Source organism: Balearica regulorum, chromosome 5, assembly GCF_011004875.1.
Source record: "Balearica regulorum gibbericeps isolate bBalReg1 chromosome 5, bBalReg1.pri, whole genome shotgun sequence".
In the NCBI taxonomy this organism is placed as follows: Eukaryota; Metazoa; Chordata; class Aves; order Gruiformes; family Gruidae; genus Balearica; species Balearica regulorum.
Window position 1 is genome coordinate 8,068,763 of NC_046188.1, and position 24,373 is coordinate 8,093,135.

General features: G+C 43.4%; 1 protein-coding gene and 1 long non-coding RNA gene across 3 annotated transcripts in view; one reads left to right on the forward strand and one right to left on the reverse strand.

Annotated features, from left to right (window-relative positions):
* Nucleotides 1–24,373, forward strand: part of RHOJ (ras homolog family member J) — a 63,636-nt gene that overhangs the window by 7,779 nt on the left and 31,484 nt on the right. The window lies entirely within an intron of this gene.
* Nucleotides 3,854–8,468, reverse strand: LOC142601978 (uncharacterized). The gene is made up of 2 exons (XR_012835542.1): nucleotides 5,460–8,468; nucleotides 3,854–5,268 (listed from the first exon to the last, which is right to left on the reverse strand). It is a non-coding gene; the product is annotated as an uncharacterized LOC142601978 (long non-coding RNA).

Consider the following 24,373-nt stretch of genomic DNA (forward strand, 5'->3'; position numbering starts at 1 on the left):
CAGCACACATCAGGAAGGATAGTGCCAGGAATTACAGGAGTAGATGAAGCAGCCATGCTACTTTATCCAGACTTATCCACCATAAATTCCACCTAAGCCCCTCTGTCTACTATTTTGTATTAGCTGTGTGGTGTTTGAAGGGCAATAGGAAACACAAAGAATACTAAGCAAGGAGTTAGACCATTTGAATGTGTGTTGGTGGTTTGGATGTAGAATGATGGGGTTTTTTTAAGGTCAACCACAGTCCTGAGGGAAGGGGTTGGAAAGATGAGAAAGTCAAATGGCTTAAAAGAACTATTTCTTTGCATGGTATGTGATTAACCCAAGGAACTTATCACTGTACAGAAGTTACTGAGGACAAAATTTTAACAAGGATTGCAAAAAGAGAGGTTGGACTAGATATCAGGAAGACTGAACGCTAGCATGAGCTAATGAAAAAGACTCCTGCAAGAGATAATATAATGTGAGCTAACACCACCTTCTGTTAGAGGCTAGGATAAGACTTAAATTTGGGCTGATGAATGGTAAATTATCTTAAATAATGTAACTCACTGCTACATCAGAGATGAAGACTTGACTCCCAGGGCTGTGAGTTTGGCCCAGTCCATCACTCTTGTACTCAGTGCTGTAGAAAGGGACTTCTTGGAATTATTCCTCTGATATATGGATGGGCAAACAGATTTTGAAATGTTGCTTATGCAGCAATGGACTGCTGCAAAGACACATGGAGGGATTTGTCTGGAGCATGAAAAGGGTTAACAGTGGAAGCGATGAGAAAATTACTCTTCTCCACTACTCCAAGACAGTCAGTCTTAGCCTTTCCTTCCCCTTCTAATTAGTGTAACATTGCAGGAGGCGACATCAGCTGAGGAAACCAAAACTGCAATTGTGGCCTCTGGCCCTTGAAGGACAATCTCTACAGCTTGAACTAACAATCACATCCACTATCTTAAAATCAATAATTGACTCAGTACATGTGGCCAGACATTCATACCAGGGAGCAAAGCCACTCACAGGTGGTGCCAGACCAGGTGCATGTTGGCAGCCAGGCAGATACTTTTCAACAGCAGATGCTCCACATATAGGAAACAAACCCAAAAACTTAACACAGATGTCTAAGCAACCAAAATTCCTAGACATGTACAAACTTCTTCATTTCTGCAGGATATGGCAGTGTTTCTACTAAGTCATCATTACAATGGCTTAGTTACTGATTAAGGCAATGCAAAATACCTCCACTAAAACTTCCTTCTCATTTTCTGTTCTCTTGATAAACCTTAATACCTTGGTGTCTGTACTAGTGATACACATCATTGCTACTATGCATCACTGTGTGTATTTTGCCCTGCAGGCAGTGCCTTTCCTATGTTCTAACTTTCCAGTTGTTATGGCCAGACCTAATGATATCATGGAAATGGCAAGGGATGAGGAAGAGCAAACATATTTCCTTCAATTGTTCTGTTCAGACAAAGTCATTAAACATTAATGACATCTCCTGTCAAATTATTATTTATCTTTGCAATGAAAAAAATCCAAGTTATTATATTTCTAGTCTGCTTTTAAGAGTGATCACTCACCAGTCTCCTGTCAGATATATTGTTCTTGTATCCCAAGCTATGGGTCTTCCAGCTAAGTCAGGGAATAAGTTACTGAAGAATGAAAGCTTTCTGAATTGTCACCCCAAGTTTTATCCCAAGAGGCACTGAATGAATGAATTCTAGACTGGATTTATGAACTGATATTCACCTCTTTTTTTTTTTCCCCAAATAAGATCAGGGAAAATGGGTTTTTAAATTATGTCTAATAAATAAAAGCTAAAAAAAAAAAAAAAAAAAAAAAAAAAGCAAGGTTTATTTACCTTATTTATTATCAAGCATTCAAACTCAGAAGTCTCTCACCCAAGACAAGTCGTGCTACCAGCAGCCTTGGCTGAATGCAGGGACTAGACTTTACATGCAATTTCTACATGTGCTAAAATGCTCAAGCGCCATTCATCAGCGAATGACTTTCCCATGTACCCAGGTGGACAGGAAAGCTCTCCCAGATCTGAGAATGAATCATTACACCTCACTGCAATCCCAAACACCATCCATCATGTCTCAGCAGTGAGGACACAGCCAGGTGAGTGTAGCATGAGGGAGGACCCAATGATAAAAATCCTGTGGTTGCAACTGTGTGGTTGCTACCACCTTTGAAATGATTGCAGATCTCATTATGCAGTGATGGCTTCTCCTTAGTATTTGTTCTGTAGCATACATATTCATAGATTTATGACCAAGAGCAAAACCCTCTTCTTAAACAGGTATCACTGTGGGCATGGAAAGTCATCATATGAGAGTAGGCAAGCTGGCTCGGAAGGGTCCTGGGGGGACACAGTGCCATCTGCACCCTGCGGCACTTGCTGGGAAGTGGTGTCCCCAGCTAGTCCTCATAGCCAAAGTGGTGAATTTGGGATCACAGGGAAGAGGAAGGCCTGAAAGACCATGAGAGCTTGGTATTTCAGCTAGCACAGCTCCCCAGACTTAGTGTGGGTCGAGGGCACCAGCAAATCCAGCAGTGGGCTTGTCCCAGGGTTGCCTTTCTGCCTCAGGGACTGGCACAGCAATGAATCCATAAATACGAAACACGCCAACCAGCCTCAAGGGAAAAGAAGACTGGAAAAACCATTCACTGACAGGAGAAGCACTGGGAAAAAAAGGAAAAAAAGAAAACTCTCAAAGGAGGGAGGTGGACAGCTGTAAAAATATTCCCAAGCACAGTGGCACAGGAGGCAGTCAGGAGGGTGATGGCTTGGGAGCAGGAGGGGAAGAGCAGCACAGCGCTGTACCAGGATCCTCACTCCTGGTTCAGGACAGTAGGCAAGTGTACCATGGAAATAGCAGTCCCAGTGATGAGCACAGGGGCCAGCACTTAGGTATCTGAAAGAGTTAAAAAGGACTGTGCAGAGGGGCTGGACAGAAAGGTCCTGCCACAGTGCAAGAGGATGCCTGAGATGACTCACTAAAACTACTTTCCAACCCCTGCAATTCTGGGGGGACGGAGGCCACGTCTCTTATTAAAGACTCTCTGGCACAGACATCCAGCTATAACTTTGAAGTAATGATATTAACAGTATCTGCTAGTGCTCGGCTTTCTGTAGACTTTAAGAAAAAGAACAGCTTCAGCAGTGAGTGGGAAAACATACATGTTCAAACAACATTAATTTTTATCCCCTGGGAGATGTGACAAAAAGAGCATCTATTTACAATACTAATGCTGCTTTGCTGAGAACAGACCATAAGGAAAATCCCATAAAGTTGAAAAATGTGTTTTAAGTTCACAAACTGTCTCATGCTCCAGCTCCAGAGTGGGCAGGCATCCAGATGCTGTGAGCAGCTCTGTCCTCAAAGGCCAGCTCAGACACTCGGGTTCTGAGCAATCTCCCCAGCTCCACTTCAGAAATGGTTAGCTTACCTCAGCATGTTTTCCTCCAATAACTAGGTGTAGAGTCAACGTCCTTTTCTAATTTGGGGGGGCCAGTTGCTTGAGACCCTGTCCACGCACAGCAGAAATGCAGAGACCTGATTTTTCACTTAAAAGGTGAGGTGTTTCCACCAGGGAATCTCAGCTCTGGAGCAAACTCACACCGAAAATGTCTCCTGAGACAATCTATTTTATGCTATATATATATCAAGCAATGGCTTACGGAAGTAATGCCCAAGACTTGTGTTGTCCATTCAGGCTTGGATGAGAGCGCTGCTATTGACAGGTTGGCTTCTATGATCCCGCTTCCCAAATGGTTCCATATGGGCACACAAACTTCACTGAGGGCTCAGGGTCTATCTACATATAGATTACAAAATACCTCTAGAGATGCATTGTAATTGTGTCTTTATTTTTGGTTAGTGTTAACTACACATAGGCCTTTCCAGTTACATCAAAACACAAAGGATACTATAGAATTGCGTGTAATTTCTTTCTTATTTAATCCCATTTTTGCTCTCCGAAAACTTGCCATTAAAATTTTCGGCAAAAGCATTAACAAATTCTAGGAGGACATTTGTATGCTCTTATTTAAGCTCTTAGAAAGACCCTTTACCTTCACAGTGCTGCTTTGCTTTGTTCTGTGTATACAACCAGTAAACCTTGAAAATCAAGTGCAATTCATCTCACTGCCTTCTAGTTACTGCTCGGAATATTTTAAGCCTGTTCCAGGAATACAAGGGAGTAACACCTCTCATTAAAATATATATGTGAAATACAGCTTTAAGAAAGTAATTTTCCAGGAATACCATCCATGAAAACAGGATCAAACTCAACATTAAAAGGGGAGTTCATATTCCAAAAAATATTCAGCTAATCTGCCAGAAACCAGGCCTTACAGAAGAACTCCAAATTAGCTGAGCCAGTTCATGATATCATTAATATGGAGAATTTCCCTCGCCATGCATAGAAATATTCTGTGATGGAGTGTGCCACTTGGAGATCTGCTGGAAATTTACCTAAATCATTCAGTTTGGTTCAGGTCCAGAGGTGTGAGGCTGCTGTGGTTCTTGTTATTTTAATATTTTAGAGTGTTAAGTGCATTTTCTCTCTCTACTCTCCCTCCTGGGAAACTGCTAAAATGGTGAAATAATTCATTCTTCCATTATTTGAAGCATATTGCCCAATTTATTTCTTTTCCGGTAAAGGGCTGCTTGTAGCAATGCCCTAAGCCCCTCCTGATGCTTCCAAGCAAGGAAGAAGCAACGGGGAGTGTGAATGCAGAATGAGGTCCCCAATCTGAGGTAATGTTTGACAGAGGAAATATATGCCAAGAAAATGGTGGAACACGAATAACTTGTGTTGTCTCCATATGGTGCTCCCAGCTGTGTTTCTCTCCCCTTTCCCTCTATTTAAATGCATGAATGTGAGAGATAAAAAAAAATAAAAATCAAAAAATGAAAAACAAAACCCCTCAAAACCCCCAACCAAACAATTCCTGTGACAATTTTGCAAGGAAAACAGTATTTTGAGACTGTGCCCAACAGGGTGGAAACTCCTGAGGGCACAGGGGACCTTGTCCCTGGCTGCTTGCATTCACAGTGTGTCATGGTGAGGTGCATGAGACAATTCATACAGTGACCACATGACTAGAGAGCACCTTCTACCTTCCACCACATCAAGTCCTTCCAGCTCTTGATCCCCTTTGTGCAGTTCCCTCCATCTTTCAGAATGAACAGCTGCATCTCCTTTTCTTGGAATTTATTTTCAGCATTGCTTTTTTCTCAAATAATAGGGTCTTCCCACCTGAAATGTCAGAGAAAGAGAAAGGTGGTTTGTCTTTCCAAAGCATGCCTGGGTGCAGCATGGGACATGGAGCTGGCCAGAACTAGATATGGGTCCTGCAGAGTCATCTCTGAGCCAGCTGGGTCCAAAACCAAACCACAGACATTGCACACATAGCGGCTGCCCCACAAGCACTGAGTGATAATTATTACCGTGTGGCTCTTCTGATTTCCTCAAGCGCTGCCGAGCTGGCAAGGGCTGCAGCCGGCTACGGCATGAGAGCAGATGTTCTTGCCTTCGGACAGATGTCAGCTCTGCCTGATGGAAAATGCCATCCCAGATGAGTGAAAACCAACAAGTAGCCAGACAGGGCTTTGCAGAACAGTAGCGGGACCACCCCACAGTGACCACTATCCACTGCAGAGACCATCCAGCAGCCACCTCTTTCCTGGCAAACCCCTGCCACAGCATACCATAGAACCATTATCTCAGCATCGCTTCTTGTGCATAAGCTAAGGAAGGTCAAAAGAGCCAAGGAGCTGCACGAGAAACAAAAAAAAGCCCAAGTAAGTAGCAGAGAAGAAGTGGAGGAGGGTGGGAAACAAATGTACATCCTTAGAGGATGGAGGGGAAAGGTACGTTAAGAGAAGACAGTCCAGAAACAATCCATAAACCATAAAACAAGTGATTTGTAGCAACTATGTTTTGGGGGATATGACTCATGATTTTGAACTTTTGGGGTTAGCAAAAGTTCTGGCCAGAGCATTTTTGATGAACTATCCCACCAGAAGAAAATGCTGATTCATGAAAGTTGAAGCATTTTTTAAATACTTGGAAGGACAAATTCTTGTGGTCCAGGACCCTCTGCTTATTTCTTACAGTACAGCAAGAAAGACCTAAATTGAAAACATAATATCTGAAGGTCTTGTTTTCATTCCATTGTAAAATGAAAACAAATTGTAAAACCTCAGAAGTTGTCACAAAGCTGAATTATCATTCCCCTGGCCAGTTCTACTTGGTTACTGTTATTATCCATTTTACAGTTATTGTATTGTAATCATTATTACTTAAAGGCAGACTTACTCCCACTTCCTCTAAAAGAAATGTTTGTGCAACAAAGACAAAGGTTTCCAAGGAAAATGCCTCAAATAGCGTGAGCTCAGGTGTGGTTTTACAGTCTGTCAGTGTAAAGAGATGCAACAGTTGCAGGGAGAGGTTGGCAATCTCTGCAAGCCTTGGCAAACCTAATGGCAGCACCAGGCAAGCCCTTAGGAGAAGACAAAACAGTCTTTGAAGCAAGTGCCACTCATTGTGTTTTTAATCTCTCTGGTACGGGCTACCTGCAGGGTGTTTTTTTCTCCTCTTCTCCTTTGATGACTTTTGTCATCACATTATTGTGTAATAAATCCACATTTTTAATTAATAAGACCACATAGGTTTGATTATCAGAAGAAGGAAGTGAGCCCAAGCACTCTCAAAGATCTCCAAAGGACAAGGACTTCGGCTGTGATGGTCAGTGGACGTGGAGGGAGGTGTCTGTGGCCGCATTCTGGTGATGCTGCTTGTAGATTATGGGGGAAATATACAGTAAAGGACCTGATTGGGAACTCATGCCATATTACGAAGGACGCCATCGTGGTTAGAGAAATTAGGTTGTATGCAATTAGTTTGAGCTTGAAATTCAACCTATATTCCAGCTTCTGAGATCATGTACTGTCAGCTCACTTTCAGGATCCCCCCCATACAGCTGCATTTCAATTACCTGTCACCTTAACAAACCAAGCCACTGCTATTTGGCAGAAAAGATTCATTCCATTGGCCAGAAAATAAAAGCATCTGTCCTTCCCCGGATCTTCTCAACAGAGGGTTCAAAATCTTGTCTTAGTATGAATTACGTCTGACCTATGGAAGTTCATTTGGGGTGTCTGAGGACCACTGAATTTCAGATTTCCTGTATGGGCAACCCTTTTTAATGTGAGCTGTCAGGCAAGAATAAAACCAGTGCCATCGGAGGTAATGAGAAGGCACTGCCGATGGTGCCTAATGGATTTTCTTCCTTAGAAGAGCTGGAAGCGTAACCTGAACGAGACTGGTTTCATTTCCCAGTGAGCATGGTGGGTGTGGATACCTAAAATTAGATATAGTCTCTATTAGCTGTAAATATTTATGCCTATTGTCACAATACATAGCTTTTAGTCTGATGATCTTCAGTACGAGGAAATCATGGTAAATACATTTTGATTTTGAAAATGGAGGAAATAATAGATTTTTAAGCAATCCTTTTCAAAGCTGCACTCACACAAACTGCTGGGTTCATCTGGTTTTGGAAGACTCACAGAGCTGAGGCCAAGCAAATCTAAGTCAGGAAACCCTTGAAGTGAAGGAATGTGTGGCATACAATAAAAGACCAACAAGTAGATGAATAAAATACGTGAAAGAAGCAGGTAATTTCCTTAATGCATTTCTGTGCAAACTGCTAAGCTCCCAGGAAATCAAAACAGAGATATTTATGACACACAACAGATAATTTCTCAAGAAGTATCAATTTCCCCTTATATTTTTGCAGAAGATGCAAGGAAATGTTCATATATTCATAATCACATGATTTATTTTTGTCAAAGAAAGATCTATTAGATTACAAAGAAGCCGTATTTTTGGCAAATTTTTTCCCCATTTTTTTCTTTGCTATATTAATTTATATAAGTGGTTAGAGAAGTGCCTATAGTTTCCACTTCAAGGAATTTTCCTCCAAATCATTTACACAGACGCCTGTTGCTAAGCAAAGACAACAGTCCTAATGACACTCACCATTTCACAGATGCAACCCCTGTTAATTACAGGGGCTAGTAAATGAGCTTTATTTCTCTCCATGTTTTTTAATAGTATATACAGAAGAAAGAAAGGTTTATCAGCAGGGGAATGAATATAAATGCCATCTCAGCATGGGGCTGAGGAACTCCAGTATTGGAAAATCTCCCATATCTCTGCTCAGAGAAAGGCAACTCCACCATATTCCCGGTAAGGGCCAGAGTTCACCAGCAACAATAAGGGAAAACAGTAACAGGAACCAGAAAGTCAGGGCAGATCAGGCAAGATAAACACCAACTTGAGAAAACATGCAAAGCCCAGAAGGAATCTGGACCTTGGCATTCACACTGTACAATAGAGTTGTTCCTGGGGTGGGAAAAATGTGGTTGGCTGGAAGATTCTTCTCTCTTGTCTGGGCACCTCAGGCTGTGGCCAGACGTGAGGGGATGGAAAACCTCTCTCTCACTTATGAAAACATAGGTTGGAGTTTTTGTAGCCACTGTGTAGAGCTGGGGACCCCATTCAAATTCAATTTGAAAATAAGCATTTTGGAAAATCCTCTCTCCTCATTTTTTCCAAGAGGTTCATTCCCAAGAGGTTCATTCCCAAGAGGTTCAAATGCCCTTGTCCGTCTTCCTGAGCTGCTGAAGGTTCCCAGCTCCTCCATTGCCCACGGTCTTGTCGCAGACATCAGGGTCTTCTTGGCAGGACGGCAGCAACCCCATCCCTGATCACCCACCCAATTAGTTTATAAAAAAGCTTGTACAGACGCTCATTAAACCTTTGGCTATGGAAACACAAGCGCTAAGTAGGACTCTTGGTATCAGAGACTCGTAGTAGCTGTAGAAGAGAATGTTAGACATATTGTGATTTTTGCAATCACCCATTTGGAGGGAAGACCACAAATTCCTTTAGCTCAGAAAAAATATATGGTAACTGGGTGATGATCACTGACACTGGGAGTGCAATGGATACACTCCAGATATCTCTCCAACATCTGCTGGGATTTATATCTACACATTGACAGATGGGAAACCTCAGTTCTGGAGGGAAAAAAAAAAAAAAGAAAAAAAAAAGAGAGAGGTCTATGTGCTGAGTTTAGAGTAAGGTAGCCAAGACTAGAATTTCTCTTTATTTGTTTGTCATCTTGCTATTTCTAGAAATTCCTCACTCTGCCCTCTTGGAACACCAGAGTGTATATTTCCCAGACATGTAGCTGGCTTAAAAGAAAACAGATCTTAAACTAGGAAGAAGTAAGCCTATGGAGATCAATATATCTGAAGGAACAAGGGTGGGAAAAACTCTAGAGAAAAATGTTTATGAAGGAAAGCAAATTTACTAGAAAAAACTCTGCACTTTGCCATCATCCACACACCCTCGGGTAAGGAAAGAGCTTTTCAAAGTGAGTGAATGTAGGCATACATGGCAACACAGGCTGAAGGACTGTTGAAAAGGATACGGCCCTGGGACTATTCTTGAAAGTATTGTTTCACCTTGTTAAGGAAATACAAAGAAAATATTAAGATTATTATGATGAAATTATACATAGGATCAAATTAACTTGTCCCCAGTGTTTTCCTGTGATTGCAAGAAGACATCTCTTTTTTCCATAACCAGCCCCCAGATTACTTTACCACTGGCTTTCTGGATAGAATCCCATCACTGACCAGGTATATCCCACAAAGTGTGACTCTTATCAATCTCTTTGTTAAACAACAGGAGTCTGCTCAGACACCCCAAGCTGCCTTATGAACATAGCAGTAACAATTTAGCATTTTAACAAAAGGAAAGGAATTTGAAGAGATATATAGGCATACATTTCCTGATGGTTTTCTCATCTTAATTTCTCCAGAAAGTCTCAGCAGTGGTCAATCCATCTGTTTTCCAGAATCTGCTCCCAAACTCAAAGTCCAAAGATCCTGCGTGTACAGCGGAACATTGCTGCTCAGAAAGGGCAGAGATTTTGAGAAACCCCTTTGTTCTGAAATCCTCTTAAAACCAATCCAAACCAGTTTCTTAGTGGTCCTCAGTGGTGTGGTATAAACAAGATTTAAGTCTCATATCTTTGCCATTTGCTCACTGCTTTTCCAGTTGAAATGACACCAGCGAGCCATTATTATTTCACGCTCTGGAGGGTTCAAATGTTCATCAGCTCTCTGATTCAGTGAGCTATCATTACCAAGAGCAAGAGATATTTCTGGGCTGTTTGGTTAAAAACCACACTTTGTATATGAGCACAGCATAATAATGCTTACACTGCCTAATGGTAAACAACTCATCGTGCACTATTGTATACTTAAAAATAAAATGAACCACTGCTATTTTAGATGATCTTGATCATTAAAGCCCTGTGGGCAGCAGGCGTCACAGCAGTTAATAGTAACAGTATTTAATATCAAGGAGTAGGGTATATTAAGTAAATATCAAATTCAACCTATAAAAAGCCTCTCATACAAGCACAGTAATACATGAGAGCTCAGAGGTTTTATATAAAAGCAGGTTTGTGTCAATACTCACATTTTCTTTGGAGGGAAACTGGCATTGGGAGTGTCACACGGCTGCAGGGCAGGAATCCAAGCCAAATCATCTGTGTGATGGACCAAAGCTTTACCACAAGCCACCCTGCCTGCCATCCCGTGTGCACACAAGTTGCTCCTGCCTTTAGTTTTCACCTGGAAGAGTTCAAGGTTTAAGCCCTGTTTCCTTTGCCAAAACACTTCCCAGCCGGCCATATGCATCATGATTGCTTCTCTCTTTGTTTCGGCGTCTGTTCATACACACGGATTGAAATCTGGTCTGCTGAAAGCAACATGCCTGTTGTCATGGCCAGGATGGGGATTTCATCCTCTGCCCCAAAGCCTTTCCAGCTGGGCAGCCAGGCTCTCTGTTTACTCCTCTTCAGGCTGTTTCTCACAGCCTGCTTGAGTCCATGCCCACACAAGTGATGTCAGAGACCACTGAAATCTGTCCTGAGGGAAACAGCAGAAGTATAGGATGAAGGACCACAGACCACTGCAAGCTCACGTGCTTTCTGCCACCGACACCCACCCTCCACATCTACCTGCAAGACTTCATTCAGCCCCTGTGCAGGTGTAAGTATATGTTTGCTTCCATGCATGTCAGGAAGCCCAACCCTTAGGAAAGTCCTTCCCATAAGTATGTTAACAGACATCTGGGCTTAAACACTGTTTAAAGATAAGTACACACTTGCGTGTTTTGCTGAAACAACCCCAGAATGAGGAAAGTCTGAATTACGCAATATGAAAATAATACTCTCCATTTATTAAGCATGTCTTGACAGTACATTAAAAAATTCTGGAGTTTTCGTCTTGGCCAAATATTTCTCCCACTTCATACCATAGGTATGTTCCAATTGTGCTGGGAGCAGAATGGCAATATTATGACTCACTTCATATTGTAGGCTGGAAGTACCATATTTTGTTCCAGAAAGAAATAGATTGTAGGCATAAGATTTAAAAGGCAGCTTTTTGTAAACTACACTCCAGTATATTCTGGAGCACATTTTGATCCGTTACACCATCCAGTCCCTCTTCAGCTCCAGCCCTGGTTGTGCTTATTTTTAAATTTGTAACTGTGCTGGGAATATAGCATGTCCAAATTAACTTACAGTGGTGAGTGAGGGAGTTAAATGAGTTTTTTGTGTTTCCTTCCAGAGCAACTCTCATGGCAGTAATTGCTGCCACACACTTTTGCCATCAATTCAATGTTGTGTCTGTGCTGAAGCACTCAGGCACAGATGAAATGATGCTGTTCTTGTGTTTCATGAGGGCCCATTAAAGTGATCCAAACCTTTTTGTTTGTCAGCCTACAGGGAGTGGAAATGATCGTCCTCCCCCTTTGGTTTTGCATGAATTATACAGGGTTTGCCCACCAAGACTACCACAGGCTGAAGGTTTAGCTATAAGTTTCATTGTTGGTGATGTGGAAGTGAAAAGCAAATTAATTCCTGGTATCTAACAGATAATGCAAAATCCCTATGCTCTTTGGTACCAGCAAATTTCATTGGTGACAATCCAGCGTTGTACCCTCTGTGTAGGCTCAGACACCAGCTAGCACCACTGGCCCCACCAGACCTAACCTGGAAACTTCAGGAGGGGACATGACAATTCCTAAAAAACATCCACAGGGTTAGAAACAAACCCTGGGAAGCAGTACCTTGACCCACAGCCTCTCTCATGAGGATGGAAGCATTTTTAAATACAACTGCCATGTCTCAAAATCAAAGGTGCATGGACTGCTGATGTTTACTCTCGAAGTGTCCTAAGCACCAACCGTGTTTTCACCTGTGACGAGCAAAGACTATGTGGCAGGGCTTGTGAGTCACACCAGCCAGCTCTGCTGTCTAGAGTTTGCCTTTTAAAGGATAGCATCCGTATACTTGTCTGGAGCAGACAGAAATAATGTAAGATGGAGGTTCCCATATATCCAAGCCCAGCAGCTGAAAAGTATGTTTCCCTTTTGCAATTCAGATTTTATACCTGCGGTTTGTGTTTAACCAGCAAAGCCCCTGACCACCCTCTGCACACCTCGGCGACCATTACACATCAAAGAAATCAGTGCAGACAGGACAGTGCTGTAAGCCTCCAGCCTGCCTTGGCTTGGCTTCTAGCCAGACATCCTTCCACCCTCCTCGACCGACTCTGCCCCTCGTAAGCCCTGAGCTTTACTGGGATCAGCTGCACCTGACGCTTTTGGCTCAGGGCCGCATTCCTCGAGGGAACTTTGAATCCCCCAAAGGATCTGCTCCAAGCAGATTTTTTTCCTCTTAGGAAACCAATGGTGCAGGATACAGGAGACTTCCTTTGTAGGATATACATGCAGATAAAGTCTTAAAACTGTTGTTTATGTAGAACCAGTTGCATGGCAGACAGAGGCAGTTTGCTTTCGGTGGCGGCATCCTCACTAGTCCAGAAACAGCACTCCCCATCTGACTCTGCAACCTGCGGACCTCTGAGAAAGCACCGCGCTCACCTGGGTGCAACCCGGGGCTGCACACAGCACCCACCTGAGCGTGGGGAAGCACACTGCAGGATTAAAAAGGCAGTGTATCACGGTGTAAACACGTCTTGTAAGACCAGGTTGGAATTATTTCACTCTATCAAATCAGCTTTCTAAAGAATACTCCTGAAGTGGTGAATGTCCCAGAAGGTCACAAAAGTAATAGAAAGTTTAGAAAATAAGGTCTGTAGGGAAAAGGTTCCAGTATTGCAAACATCAAGACTGAGGATTGCGTGGAAAAGATAATAATAATACCGAGCAGCAAGATAACACAATCCAGAGGGAGCAATGAGGAACAGAGAATAGGAAGCTTAGAGCAGAAGAGGAGAACCCTTTTTTTCAGGAGTCCATACATACAGAATAGCCTAAAAGACCTCCAATGGCCCAAAATTTAGACTACAGTTTTTTAGTAAAACACATAGTGTAATCTGCAGGCCAGTTGTAAAACTGAATAAACTACCCAGTGAAATTCATGTGGCACGGTCTCTGCAGATACACTGCTCAGAGCAAGGCTGGGCAGGGGCTGAATGCTCATTCACATGACCCAACAGCACTTCTTCAGCTCCAAAAGTCTTACTATCTGCTTTTGTTCTGTTTATAGGGTCAAATAAGAATCTACAATAAAATCCCGAAAAAGCCATCATACCCTCAACATACCGTGATGTTTGGAGAGTGCACAGGCACTGTGAAACAACCTTCACAGCATCCCTCCAGCCTAAACTCAGTGAAAGGCTCAAGTAGAAGGGCATGTCTTTGATATCCCATTTGCTGTTATTATAGACTCTGGTTTTAAGTTTTAAACCTTCTAATAGTGTAATAATGAGCTTTCCATTTCTTTGCTGACGTGGTTGATGCCTGCAGGCTATTGAGTTTAAAAGCCAAAACACACAGAGAAAATTTGCTACAGGGTTGAAAAAATATATATCCTATTGGAAGGGTGGGATTTAATTAGCCTTTGTTCTCCCAAATCTCACATAAACAAGCACACTCATATATCTCCCAGTACAAGGCAAGCAAAATCAAGAGTGCCTGTTCTAACTGGAATCTTACTAGTCCCTGGTGGGTGGCAGGAATATATGTGCAAGTTACAAGGCTTGAAATTTAGGACTTTGCTTCACAAAATGTCCACATGGACCAGATGAGAGATTGCCACTCACTGAAAGAAATGTTGTGTGCCGGGCCAGATCCTGACAGCTTTAGTTACGGGGGCCAGCATTCACCTGTCTTGCGACTGCAGTTGTGTTCGTGGTCAGTTCGTGCATCAGGATCTGGCATGGAACTATTTTGGTCTTCAGCTGTATTATTTGCCAGTGAGTTGTTCTCCACAAATATACAGCAACAACCTGTAGAGATTGATGCAAAATTAAAAAAAGAATTTAAAAAAAAAAAAAAAAAACACAAAGCAAAAGAAAACAAGTGATTTCCAAATCTTGTAGTGGATAATACTTTATGATGCATGAAATAGCTGTAATACAAAAAAAGAGAGAGAGGATTAAAGGGGTTTTCAAAATGGTGATAATTATCCATATCACTACATTGTAACCATATAATTATACATTGAAGCACATATTCTGCCTTTGTAAAACTTCTGGTGTCATTTCCCAGCCATTCAAAGCAGCCGTTAAATGATGCTAGGAAACAGTCCACACTGTCTGCTGTATTGCCTACCTCCTCCCCCTCTGCTTTTGTGTTTTCTTCCTCTCTCCTCCTCCTCCTCCTCCTCCTCCCAATCAATTTCAGAACTACAAAACATAACTGCCTGCCTCAAGCCGTGGAAACCGGGAGCAATTCCACCAAAGTCAAACCTGGGGGAGGTGGATCTTCCGTCGACGAGGGAGTCTCACAGTCAGAGAAGGGGTCAAAGCCACCTCACGGCAACAGTCTTGGTGACAAAGGCAGTAACTAACGGCAGCGAGCACAGAAAGTGTTGTTAACAGTGCTGGTGAACACGAGAAGAGAGTGCTGTAAGTCTGCAAAGTCTGTCTGAAAGTCTTTCTATATGCATATGGCAGTGTGTGTGAGCCTAGTAGAAAAACAGGAATTTTAGAATACTAAGTATTGGTGCAAATGAGTCCCCAGAAGGACACCAACAAAACAAGAGGACATCCAGATCCATGGCAGATCCTGTTTTGCCATATTTAGGAGGAAATACAACAGGCATTCGTATCTTCGTGAGACGTTGCATGTGCGCAAAATGTTTAGACACTGAATTACTTGTCAACACATCTGGGAGATAAAAACGCCCTTTCCCAGACTCTCTGCCTTTTTCCTGTTTCCAATGGCTTGCCGTGAATTGGCATGTACAGATGTGGTCAGGAGGCTTCCTGGGACCCTGTTTCTACTCTACCCCTTCTCATGGACACGCCTGAAGTTATCTTCCAGCCTCACATCGTTCTCTTTAGAGAACCGCGTTGTGCGAGCTGAGAGCTTTCTCAGTGCAGCACCAAAGGCATTTGCTTTCTTTTAAAGGTTATTAGTCAAAGAAACAAGGACAAAAGATAATAATTAAATCTAAAGAGGCAGGGAGGAGAGAGAGAGGAGGACAAGTAAACTACAACAGCTTCCACCCCTTCTTGTAAAATTATGTGCAAATCTTATCCACTGTGAAAAACAATTTATATCTAAATATATATGGCCAGATGGATATGGTAACCCATTGCTGCTTGAGTCGCAGAATCATAGAAAAAAAAATATTATTAAAACAGGCCCTTCCCAAGCACTAGAAGAACTGGTTTCTGATTTTGGTAGTTGTTTTAAATGATGTTATGTTTTGCTTGATAACAGAGAATCAAAAGCACAACTGAGTTTCCAGAACAGCACTGACCTCTTAGCCAAAATAATGGAAAATTTTCAAAAAACACCAGGGGGGCATAAAAAAGCTCATCACAATGCTTTTGCTGTCATCACTTGTTCTGTTTTCCTGGGGACAGCTGATGGAGGGCTGTTCTACTGGAGGTGGAATTTCAATGAAGGACTTAACATTTTAGTAAGTAGGGACTGTAAGAAAAAACTTGTGGAAGCAAGACAGCCATATTAACCATATTTCTGAATTTGCATTCAGTCTGTGCATGGAAAGGACAATGCAGTCTTTTTTTTTATTAAATATGGAAAGTTGGGTACAACAGAGCCATTTTCCTAAGTATGTTGTATACAGCAGAGGCACTGGCTGGTTTTCATGTCGTGCAAAGTTCAGCCTTGCTACTCTCAGCAGACGGACTCCGCGTTATATTCCAGATGCGGTACGCACACATCTGTGTACAGCATACGGTCCAGATTCGTCTCTTTTCTGAAGTGAAAATGAGTCTTCACTTTCTCCAACACTTAGTACTTCTGAAAGCTTCTTCCCAAAGCATTTTTTTTTCCTTTCCTACTTTCTTCAGCCATATATATATATATATCAGATGAGCAACCTTTCTTGTGCCTGGGCTGAAGCCAGGAGAGTATCGCAGCCAGAAAGATTAGCAGCAGTCGTCTTTATTCATCATTACATGCAGCCCGTGAGCTCGCCTTCAGAGCAAGGGCAAACTCTGCCCTGGTGAGCCGAGAGTCCAAAGCGGTTCCCTAAACTTCGGCTGTCATTTGGTGTTGGAGCACACTAGCCATGTGCTACTTGAGAGGTGATTTCTATATAGCCACAGAAGGACTATCAGCCCATATCAGGCTAGTACCTAATGAGTGTAAATTTACCATGATTTATTAACAGGGCTGAACTCCAAATGAGCATTTTCTTCTGGTTTCTTGTGGTTGACCTCAAACACCAGTTTAAAACACCCAACAAGGCTCACTATTTCTTTTCATATTCAAAGTAGCATCTCTTAAACCTTCTGTACAAAGTATCATTACTATCTTCAAGAAGGATCTGTGAAACCAGAGCGTAATGGAGTACAGAGGGGGTGTACAAGCACACCCACTTTGCACACTTATTTCACTTTTAAGGGTGACGGTTAACCCTCATTACTAGACTGTTATTACCCTTCTAGTTGCATATGTTGTGAATTACAGTCAGTGTCAAGTTCAGACTAGGAAGAGAGTCTTAAAAGCCGGTTCCTGATTCCAATACAGTCAGCAGGACTTTTCCATTGACTCACTGGAGAGACACTTCAGAAATGCTGAAACACCAAAGAACAGAAAACATAACCTGAGTGATAGGCTGGGTGCTCCGGGCATACACGTAAAAGTCACTACAACAGGAGAAGAGTGGGCTGGATAACACTAAATTTGGTAGCAAAGTTGATGGAATTTCTCTACATTTTTAAGCTTACACATTGATGGGGAAAAAAAAAGACAATTTACTTAGACTCTGAGTGTGTTTAACAGATTGTCCCACTGTTTGCTGACATTTAAGATTTTCAAATCGCACATTGAAGCATGACCTTGGAAAGTCTGGAAGGGAAGAGATCTTTTAGGAACAGACACCTCTTGAAAGCACAGCTCCTAGATGTATCACTGACAGAAAGACAAACAGCCTTTTTGTCAGGACAAACTTCTATGGCATTTTCTAGTATCAGCGTCTTTAAGAAAGACAGAAGTGCTGTGTTCTCACTTAAAATTCACTGTCACAAACCTTGTAGGAACTGTGTTCCCTCAGTTCTCATTACTGCCAAGAAAACAACTTGGGTGCACACACCACAGGTCCTAATATCTGAAATTAAGTGTTCAACTATTATTTTAATGCCTTGTTGGCGATTAAAAAGATTTGAGTGAAATTCAAGATTTAGATAAACACAATTTTATTTTTAGATAATTTATTTGATTTTCCATCCTCCAAGATTCATTGCATATGCAATACACCTATGCAAATCCCATGGATACATGCATGTTTCCATGCAAGGCTAATCCTTCATCTGTTTGTGTCTAGCTGGTTGAAGGTGAGAGGTTTACATGAATAGCTGAGGGCAAAATTCAGGCTTCAATGATTGGTAACAAGGTGGGATTTAGTGGGATGAAGAACGTGAATGTTTTGGGGAAAAAAATGGAAAATTAGAAGTATTTAGCCAATACTTTTTAAATAATAAAGTGATGACAAAGTTTTAAAACAGCCCAAGCCACTTACAAAGTACAGTTCTCAGTGAGAACCAGTGGACTTGTGGTCTTCAATCATTTGGCTGCCTTTCGAAACCTCTCACTAAGACCTTGTGCAGAAAAAAAATCAAGGCAAATAGCTGTCTTAAAAACACATGTCTCCTCTCGCGGCAGCCAGACTCTGCAAGAACACACGCATCTGCCCACACACATCCAACCACAAGATTGTGGCCAAAGTGTTTATCAGTGGAACCTTACCAGAATTTTTTTTAGATCTGTTTGCATTAATGTCAACACTGGCTTCTAAGCTTTTCTGCCATTTGACAGTAAGAGACATTTAAAGGGACAAAAGATCTTTTTACAGACAGTGCCACACGGCCAGTCACGCAACTGTGGAGACCATAGCATAACCACGTGAATCCAGAGACGCAAGCACCATATCCCCATGGATAAATGCTATCATCTCTTCAGTCTTGTGCAAGGAAAGCACGTGCCTGTCTTTTAACTCCCCTGTCAGCACAAGTGTCAGCTGTTTGCAAGTCCCCATGTGTAATAATCTTCTTGTGAATAGTTTTAAAGTTTCTGCTCATAGAAGCAGTTTGCCGATGAACTGGATTTGGACTGCACCCACAGCCTGTGTCACAGGAGGCAGAAAATGTTGTACATCTTCCATCCAGGACCAGAAGATGTTCCTCCTTCCTTCTGAGGCCTGGATTAAAGAAATTGCGCTAGTCACAACTCTCAACAGAACTGATTAAAACCAGGCTTCTTTCCCCCCCCCTATAATTCTATTCAATTCAGTATTTTTCAAAGAAACACCTAAAACTTCTCCTTTGTCTATCTTTAGAGAAAAGCAACCAGTTTCACCTTTCAAATACAACACTGTCTTTTCTAGACTTTCAGGTAAAAGGAAATTTCTTAGGGAATGGCCATTCTTTTAAAAGAACATGTTATAAAAAGCCAGCATAAGACACAGGGAAAGGTTTTTTTCAGCATTTATTTGCTGAGTTAGTTTTGGCACTCCGGGCACCGCATTACTTGAAGTGGACCGCATTGGACCGAGCCATAAGCACATTAACCACCTCCCTGGTTTCCTCTCCCCGTCATACACAACGCAGCCGAGGAAGCCGCGGAGTTATTCAGAGCACTTCAACCGCGAGCTGCAATGACAAACAGCAAATCTGACTCATTGTTGATGTACCTCCATTACCGAGTGTGTCTAATGAGCTGATATTTTATGGGTATTTCCTAAGCGCTGTAATATGAGTCCTACAGATCCCCGTGCTGGAAGTTAGCCTGCCGTTCCCTAAACACCAGCCTGGGTGCTGCAAGCCAGCACCAAGCAGCGGTGTTTGAAAAAGGCTGGGCTGCTGTGGCATGAGTGTGCAGCACGTAGGTCAACGTGGCGTGGCAGAGCAGGGCAGAGCTTTGCTCCATGTCTGTGCGTGCTGGGAGGATGCGATGCGTGAGCAGAGCCCGTTTCTGTTTCCATCTTCTCCCTCCGGTCCCGCTGCCGGACTGAGTCAGACGCAGGAAGTCTCTCCCCACCCGGGAGGTGTGCTGGCCAGGGCAGCATGAACCTCCAGAGCAAGATTAATGCCGATGATGATCCCATGGGGAATTTGCTGGGGGGAAATGCGACACCAGCATTTGAGGAGAAACCTCAGAAGGGATTTATCTGGCCTTTCCGGGTAATGTTTTGAACTGGGAATAAACCCACTGGAAGTGTCCTCCCCCTCCCCCTCCGTATCCACATCATGAGATCAGTCCCTTTAAGCAAGGACCCCGAGCAGTGGTGGGATCAGGGTCAGCCTCTTTCCCTGGCCAAGAGAAAGATGACCTTTAAGTCACGATGCAGTGAAATTCCTGGAAGAAAAAAATGCCACCGACTCAGAGAAACAATTGGCCTCTGGCCCTCGGCTGCCTTTCGCGCAGACACATCGCAGCTCCTCTCCGAGCAGCTGCTTTGGATTCCCTGCAAGCACCAGCCACAGCCAGAGGCCAGCAGCAAAGTTCGAATATTAAATTATGCTTTTGACTCTTCCTTGACCTGTGGAGCTGGATGATCTTCTAATAACCAGATTAGAGGTGTGTTACCTTTTTATATTAGGCAGGGAGAAAGACGCTGCAGTGGGAGTTTCCTATGAGTAGAGTGTGTAGAAACCAGGACCAGAATACCTTACCAGCCTGTCCAGACACACGGAGAAGCACCAGGGTCCTGCTCTCCAGGCTGAACTGCTGCATAACTCTTTAAGATGCAGGAGGTGTACTGATATTTCAATATCTAGGGTGAGGTGTTCTTCCATCCTTCCCAGTGGTACAGGCAGCACTGCCCTGCAGACATCTCACTGCATGTGAACTAGAGACAGGATTAAAAACAGCTAGAAAAGACAGGAGTATGGCAAGTTAAGAGGGAAATTATTCAAGAATATATGCCAAGCTGCAGTGTTTGCCATATGAGCCTCAGCAGTGAAGCGTGCCAGTTTGTATCAGACCAGACTCATCCCTGACCGTGCAGTTAAATTGTCAAAAATAGTATTGTGAATCTCAGCTAGCGAGACAGCTCCATCCATCCTGTTCGCATGCCAGGCTGCTGTGCCACATACCTCTGCCACACAGCTGCTGCCTCCATTGGGTTCAGGTAGAGGGATTTCCACCGCTGCTTGTGATTCACGCTCCTCGTGCTGTTTTTATAGGGATGCCACGTGGTGCAGTTACACCAACTAGCAGGAGGAAATTCTGCAATGTGAGAATATTACCTGTGCTCTCTGTTTTTCATCCCCCTCCAAATCCTGGTTCTTGATTTACAAAGGATCCCTAATCCTCACATATTTCAACAGCCACTTAACTACTTTACACGGCTGCCAACTCCAACCTATTTAGATTGACCCCAAGAATGAAACAGCCCAGGAAGTCACTCCCAGACTTCTGTCTCTAAACGGTCATTCTCCAAGAAGACCAGGAAGAGTTTCAACCTTGCCTTATTTATATTCACTGAAAGAGTTGCCCTTTTGTTCTAACATCCTTCTAAGAACCATAGCAAAAAGAAATTCAACCCTGTCACTTTGGTATGAAAGTATATGTGTCAAGCCAGAGAAAGTCCTGCTCTCCATGAGTATTCTCAGTGTTATTTAATAATGTTAGGTATAGCTCCCAGATAATTCAGCTTACTTTTTGTATATGATGATAAATGCTTTGAAAACAAACAACAGACAAAGTGTCTGTACGCCAGAGGAGAAAGAGATGAACAGTAAGTTCGGTTTGTACGGTAGGAGAGGACAGTAATTGCAGTGCATCTATTGCAGCACAGATTCAGTATATGCAGGTGATCAAATTATTAGAAATGGGAGCTTTAAGTATATGGGGAAAAAAAAATGAAAAAGAGCTTAGGGCTGAAACCACAGTTGTTCAAACAAACCGGCTAATTGCAGCCTCAGTCACACACACATGTGCAGGTGCAGACTGATCTCAGCCAGCATCTGTGGAAAATGTCACTTGGCAAAGGAGCATGTCAGACAAAAGCAAAAGCTGCGTGCGCACGCGCAGAGCTTGCTGCTGGCAAGCTACACTAGGAGAGGGTCCTCTCTGCTCTGCACTGCATGGTGGCCTCTTGAAAGGGCTACATAAAGTGTTTGTTGTCGGGCAGCGCTGGGTCAGTTCAGGTATGGGCAGAGCTTGTTTGCCTGACCCACAGAGGGGCTCTGGCTGATGGCTGGGCTGCTGTGAGAGCTGGACCAGAGAGTTGAGCCTGGAATAAATGCACGGAGCAGCACCTTCCTCGCCCTCCTGTTGCCCGTTCCCATGCGGTTGAGATTGCACAACCCTTTCCTTGCATCTGCTCCCTGTCTGGTTGCGTAAAATCTACAGCCAAAATGTAGACACTATTTTATATACTCATTTTGTCCTGCTTCTGCTATGATAGCAGGAACTCTGGGTAACTCTGAGATCAGAGAAAAAGACAGAACGACAAAGTACACTAGGTGAAAGCAAGTGATTTTATTCTACTTTTGGCATTTTGTAGAGCGAAACTCTTTAACCCAGCCACCCTGTGACAAATGTTGGGTTGGAACAAGAACAGAAAAACATAGACAGAAGGAAAAGAGAAAAGGTGCTTTGCTCAAAGAACTAAAAATATCAGCAATTAAAACAAAAATTATATGTATTTTTTTACTTTTAGCAGTGTCTTCAGGTTTTTGGACAAAGCTCTGTGGTCCACACTTGCTTCCTCTTTCCTTCCCCTTTGTTTTGCCATAAGCCATAATTAAGCACATGATGTGGTCACTAATTGCGGAGCAGAGCACTCCATTGCATCAGAGTGTTAGCAGGCAGCTGGGCAGACAGATTTACACATCCCAGAGGTACAGGGTGCTTCCTCCACCTCGTGCAGGCAACGTCAGAGAGGGTTTAAAACTGGTCTCAACCTCCCCCTTGCATTGCTCTCCTGCTGCAGCTCGGTGGCAGCTTGCCTTATATGGGTGGGTTTGAAAGCAGCCAAAGAGATATCCTTAATAATGCCAGTCTGTGGCAGCAGTAAAGACCTCAGAAATCAAGCCTGGGGTTGGTACAGGAGAGCCCTGGCCCCACTATGACCCATGCAACTATGATGTCCCTCCCTTACAGCTTTGCTAAACCAGCGCTTGCTCACACTGCTGGCATGAGTGAGAGGTGCAGCACAAAATGGCTAAACCCACCCAAGAATCACACAGCTTGCTTTTCCCTGCCTTTTTTTTTTTTTTTTAACCTGCTTTTACCACGAGGACATTTAGGGTCAGAGGTAATACGGACCTATCTGCTGCTGTAGGGAAATGACCACATGGATTTGCATGTGCTCAGCCACAAGCCAGCCTGGTTTGCTGCTGCACTTCAGCCACTGGTTCTTTGCTGGACTTGGTTTGAAATGCTGCATGCTATTTTGCTCATTCCATTTTTGTGGCACCAAAGCAGACACTTGAGGGTTTCTCAATGTTTTCTAAATTTGTCCCTATGAGAATGCACAAGGATGCTCAAAACTCCTTTCACCTGCCAAAAATGTCCAAGTGGAGATCAGTGATGAGTGGTGTTCCTCAGGGTTGGTATTAAGACCAGCACTGTTTAACATCTTTGTTAGTGACATGGACAGTGGGATCGAGTGCACCCTCAGCAAGTTTGACAACGACACCAAGCTGTTTTGGAGAGGGAAGGGATGCCATCCAGAGAGACCCTGACAGGCTTGAGACGTGGGCCCATGCAAACATCATGAAGTTCAACAAGGCCAAGTGCAAGGTCCTGCACATGGGTCGGGACAATCCCAAGCACAGCTACAGGCTGGTTGAAGAATGGATGGAGAGCAGCCCTGAGGAGAAGGACTTGGGGGTGTTGGTGGATGAGAAGCCCAACATGAGCCAGCAGTGTGCGCTTGCAGCCCAGAAAGCCAACCGTGTCCTGGGCTGCATCAAGAGCAGTGTGACCAGCAGGTCGAGGGAGGGGATTCTGCCCCTCTACTCCGCTCTTGTGAGACCCCACCTGGAGTACTGCATCCAGCTCTGGGGGCCCCTATACAAGAGACACATAGACCTGTTGGAGTGAGTCCAGAGGAGGGCCATGAAGATGATCCGAGGACTGGAGCACCTCTCCTATGAAGACAGGCTGAGAGAGTTGGGGTTGTTCAGCCTGGAGAAAAGAAGGCTCTGGGGAGACCTTAGAGCACCTTCCAGTACCTAAAGGGGCTACAGGAAAGCTGGAGGGGGACTGGTTACAAGGGCACGGAGTGATATGACAAGGGGTGATGGCCTTAATATGAAGGAGATTTAAATTAGGTATTAGAAGGAACTTCTTTACTGTGAGGGTGGTGAGGCACTGGAACAGGTTGCCCAGAGAAGCTGTGGGTGCCCCATCCCTGGAAGTGTTCAAGGCCAGGCTGGATGGGGCTTTGCAACACCTGGTCTAGTGGAGGGTGTCCCTGCCCATGGCAGGGGGGTTGGAACTAGGTGGGCTTTAAGATCCCTTCCAACCCAAACCATTCTGTGATTCTATGGTTCTATGATTCAATGATTCTATGAAATGTACCAGAAAAATATTTCTTCCATGACTCAGCTTGCCACTATGTGGAAGAGTCCACTTCAGCTGAGCTTAGAGGTGTCTGAGTTAATATCTGTTTTACTTAATCTGGCAGCTTGATTCTTTGTGGATTCTGAATGAGTTTCGGGGTGTCTGTCAGACACATTACTCTGACAGGACAGGAACCAGGAAAAAACATTATCTGATGAGTTCAGCTCTGAACAAAGTCATCACAAGACCC